We start from the raw sequence: 5,479 nt of genomic DNA on the forward strand, positions 1-5,479 counted from the left end.
TTTATGGCTGACCTTCACTGGATCCTGGCAGGGGTGGCTAAACTGTGCCGATGAAAGTGAAAAATGCATCATGTTTGAGGCATCCTGGTTCCATGCACTGAGGTTCAACCATAGTTTTTTCGAGCATTTTGTGTAGTAATATAGATAAATTATAAACTAGGCTCATTAAATGCGTGGTTAATGCTCACTACTGCGAAAAAATAGCAGTTTTGTCATTAAAAAAATTGATAAAAAGTGTACTTTTTAGAGGTCTGTATCTCAGTGCACTGAGGGTCAGTATAGAACTTACTGCCTGCATTTCAAACTAGAGTACGGTGTATTTTCACAATCAAGTGAGAGAACTATGGGCAAATTCTTTTCAAGAACACAATACTTATTTCAAAACAGTAAAATGAACTATTTAGTTTTCAATTCAATCAACGTATCCGGGTTTAAACTTTCCTCCAGAGACTTCCAGATACTATTTGAAAAACTAGTATGATCAAAAACTTACCATAAAATAGTTATAGACTTGAAAATAGACTGATTATGCTTACTCGCATGCAGTGGCGTAGCTAGGAGGGGGCGGGCCGCCCCGGGCGGCACTTTTATGGGGGCAGCAATTTCACACTTTTGATGCGAATTTGATGCCTAATGAGGAAATCAGACTTTTCATATATTACTGGAGGCAAAAAAAAATGTCTTTGAATTGTAACGTTTTGGTACGATTATGATAATAAAACTACTCTAATACAAAACATGTGTTTTTCTTGTTGACATCTCTGCACTATTCTTTGTTTTTTTCACTCCCTTCGTCTGAATATACAGACTGAGGGAAGCTACAGTGTAAAATCACGGGACCTAACGGGTTTTGTTTATTATTATTTCCTCCAAAGTTTTACTATATGAGAGGAAGCAATAAATTTCATAACCTTTCGTTACATGATTGATCTACCACTTAAGGTTAAGAAAGTTTCTTGAAAACCACCTTATTAAAAAAAATTTTTTTTTTTTTTTTTTTTGAAGAAAAGTGACAACAGGAGTAAGAGGAGAAAAGTCTCAAATGGAGGGCAATTTATTGCTCATTTTTGGGATAACATTATCTATTTCGACAATTGCTTTGATTAGTCCTTGATTACAAAATTTTCATTCAGACAGAATGAATTTTATGTACATTTTATAAAAGCACTTATTTACAACTCAAATAATGAGTTAATATTACTCTTTTATATCATAACTATTTCTTTAAACAATGAGTTTCACATTTAGTCATTCATTATAATGAAAAGCTTTTAATCAATAAAATGTCTATGTAAAGCCTTTTACATTTGCATCAAAAGTAATAATTTTCGTTGCACAACTTTTCCTTCTCATAAATCGCAGCATGGTTAATCAACTGTATTCTTCTTTATCTTATCGTCCGTTATCAGCAAAGAAGAGAATGATCCAAATTTGGTAATATAGCAGTTTCGGATCTTAGTAAGTATTGCTCGGTACCTGGGCCACAACTTCTGAGTTTGTCAACATTAAGTGATTCGCTCAAGCACGGATCCGAAAGGGAGTCATAACTTCCTTTGAGAAACTAAAGAGACCCTGAAATCGCGTTTCTAAAATTTCTCATTAAGAAAATTTCCGTGCCGGAGCCCCGGCCTTAACGCTCCTTCCAACTGTCACAAAGCTTCAAATGCATTTCCAAGACTTCAAGTTTGAAAATTTTTCGGAGGAGAGCCATTTAATAGCCCTTTCTCTCTTAACTTGGCCAAACACAGCCTGAAACAGCAATTTTTTGGGCTCCATTTTCAACTCTTCCCCCATATCCCCCTTCGCGGTCTAACGTTTCCAAAGATAGCTTTAAAATGTGCTTTCAGGGCGGCAAATTCTGATTCCCTCCCAAAAAATAAAAATGAAGACAGTTTAAAATTGCGTTGTTAAAGCCTCAATAAATATCACATTTTTCGAGAAGAGCAACCGAACCTTCCTATCCCTTAATGTCACTGAACAGCCTAAAAATGCAGTAGAGGCCTTCAATATCTCAAAACATTTCCGTTTAAAACTTCAATATCAACAAATTCCTCAGGGCAGTCGAATTCTGACCGACCTGAACCTTCCTGAAACGTGATTAAAGATCGTGTAAAATGTGTGTTAAGGGCATCAATATCAAACTTTAAAAACCCCATCTCATCCAATATCTTCAAAAATCGCATAAAGATATGTTTTTGAAGCTTCAACTTCAGAAAAATTCTAAGGAAGAGGCTCCAAATATCTATGCAGTCACCTAACGTCAGAAGATGGCTCAAAATTCGAGCTTTTTAAAAAATTTCTAAAGGAAATCCGCAAAGCCTCCCCCCCCCCCTCAATGATGAGTTTAAAATGAACAATAATTTCGAGAAAGATTTCGTGTGGAAAACCCCCATCTGACCTCTCTCTCATAACGCTGTCTGTCAAACTACGGTTACAATCGCGTTTACCAGACGTCATTTTCAAAGTGTTTGCAGGGGATACGGAAGATCCATCTGACTTCCCAACATTTTAAGAAACATTCAGTCAAACCCTAACGCCCACCAAAGATAGCCTACGATTCCGTTTTTAAAACTTCTGCATCGAAAAATTCTCAGAAAGCTTCCCGAAAATTCCCTATTCTCTTTAGCGTCATCAAAGATTGCCAAAAAAATATTTTAATATGGAAAATATTTCGGGAAGACAATCCAGTAGGAAGCTCTTACATCACCAAATGCATTTGTTTTTCATTCTAGTCAAACCTCTTTCCGGACAGCGCACCTGAACCTTCCCCAATCTCTTCACGCATCCAAGATATTCTAAATTGCTTTTTTAACACTTCAATATAATAAAATTTCCTTGGAAAATCCCCCCCCCCTTTTCTAACGGCACCAAAGAAAGCCTAAAATAGATTTTTGAGCAATCACGATTGCTTATCGTTCTCACTTGACTATTTTTGACGTTCCTTTGATTTTTCCCACCGCCACCCTCCGCACCATCACCGTCGACGGGCTCTCACGATGCTGCTGCTATAGCGAAAGCCGTCTCCAGGTTGCATCCATGTCCTACATACACGCGCATACATACACTACACATGCACACCAAGTCATAAACCTACATACACAAACACACACTCACATACATACACACACACGCGCATACATACAGACACCTAGACATACACCTACACACAACTACCCACACACTGATCACACTCATACCTGCACACAGACACAAACACATATGCCTACACACACATACACATTCCCCACCACACACAAAAACTCATACACATAACTACCCATACACTCATACTTGCACACAGACACAAACACACATGCCTACACACACATACACATACCCCTACACACAAACCCCCCACACACGCATGAGCACACATGCCTACATACCTACATACACACACACACACACACACACTCGTGATTGCGAAAAACATAATTCGAATTCAAAAGGTCAAAATTCATATTATTATTATTTATTTTTTTAATTAATCTAGAGGTAGCTCTAAACCTCTTTTCTATTAGCATAACTAAAATTGCGAATTTTGACTTAACTTCCGGAACTTTTTGGTGGGACGCTGAGCTCTTTTTTTTTCTTCTGCAAGAAAAATATGAAGAAAAAAAAATTCCCTTTCTTCTTAATTAAGTTCCTATTTTTACTTTAAATACTTTTGACTCTTTAATGTATTAGCTATTTCTCATCAAAAGGGCGGCAAATTGAGGAACCGCCCCGGGCGGCAGAAAGTGTAGCTACGCCCTTGCTCACGTGCTTTATAATATGAAGCCGCCTTCGGCGACCAGCTGGTCCGTCTTTTTACGCAATTCGCCTTTTGCGCCAGAGTTGCCGCCTTCGGCGGCTGCTTACACAATTTAGCGACGGTATTAATCAATGTTTTTCTCTATGTATCAATATTATCATTCACCTTTGTACGCCAATGTTGACTTTTTCGGCTGTTGCTTAAAAAAAAATTGTCGATGGTATTAATCAATATTTTTCTCTATACATCAATATTATCATTCGCCTTTTTACGCCAAGGTTGATCGGCGGCTGCTTAAATAAATTTTGTGTTGAATAAAGTATTTTCTAGATCTACCTCCCGTTATGTCCTTTGGCATATTTTTAAGGGGGGGTGGTAGGGGAGGCACAAAGGGCATCATACTCTTCATGCAAATTTTGTCGGAAAATAACAAAAAGCATTTCCACTTTTATGTGAAACATTGTTTTTTCAAAGTCATGGTGTGTGTTTGTGTGTGGGTTGGGGGAGGTGGGGGGGGGGGGGGGCTATTGATCCCCCGTTGAAGTTCCTCTATTTCTTACTGTCCATCTACTGCATCCACCTCTATATTTGTCCACCTTTCGTTCTCTCTATCTATCTATCTATACGATCCATGCATATCTACCTCTGATAGTAATTAACAATCCTTTCTATGTAAAAGAAAAACATTTTTTGCCCACTTAATATCATCTCTCTATCTATCAAACATAACCACCAATCCCTACAAAAATCATGCAAAAAACCGCTGGCTTTATTTATTTACTTATAATTACACGCAAGTGCAAAAAGCAGCGCTTGCAAAAGATAAAAAAAAATCACCGCTTTTATTGAATAAAAATGCGCAAAAATATTTGACCAAAAATAAATATAGCAAACAGTCCAGAAGAAAAAAATGTTGGAAAAATAAAGATATGTAATCTCTGAACGTTAAAAAAAAAATTAAAAAAAAAGTGAAGAGAAAGCAAACGATTTCAGTTAGGTCACGTGATGAGGAAGTGCGGAACTCAGCCGGCAATGCTACAGGTCGCGTCGTGTTCTGCATTTAAAAAATTGTAAAAAAAAAACTTTGGTGTATTTTTAAAAACTTTTTTCTTCTGAAGGGGGCGAAATGTTTTTACTATTACCAACTAAAATTTTGGAATTGAGAGCTCAATACTTTTTGGAGGATGGGTTTCGAAAAAAACTAAACCCAGAAAAAAATGCAAAATAAAGGTTTTTTCAAAAATTTATAAAAAATACAAAAATTGCTCTATCTTTAAAATTTTTTCATTCATCATATTTAAAATTAAATTTCCTACACTATAGTACAAAAAATATTTGTGTGGTGCGATTGGTTCGGGGTCTGTGAGGTAAAAAGCACTAAAAAGTGCAAAAAAAACGCATAAAAGATTAAATAACTTTTTTTCTATTAAAAATATCAAAAATCGAAGCCCGAGGTGCACAACTTCAGCAAAAACTGCACCTGTATACAGGGGCGTAGGAACTTTGTAGAAGTAGGGGGAGCTGGGACACATTATGAGAAATGTCTGTTATTTAAGGGGCAGAAGCAGTGGCCCCTTAAAATAATTTTTTTCTACATATGAAATTAGCTTCGAAGCTTCCATCTTTTTTTTTTTATCTTGTATCAATTGTTTGTGAAGAGAATGAAGTGATAAAACTTCTGGTTTTGAAAGAAAGTTGGTCAGTACTCGAATATGAGCACGTAGA

Source organism: Uloborus diversus, chromosome 9 (assembly GCF_026930045.1).
Source record: "Uloborus diversus isolate 005 chromosome 9, Udiv.v.3.1, whole genome shotgun sequence".
Lineage (NCBI taxonomy): Eukaryota > Metazoa > Arthropoda > Arachnida > Araneae > Uloboridae > Uloborus > Uloborus diversus.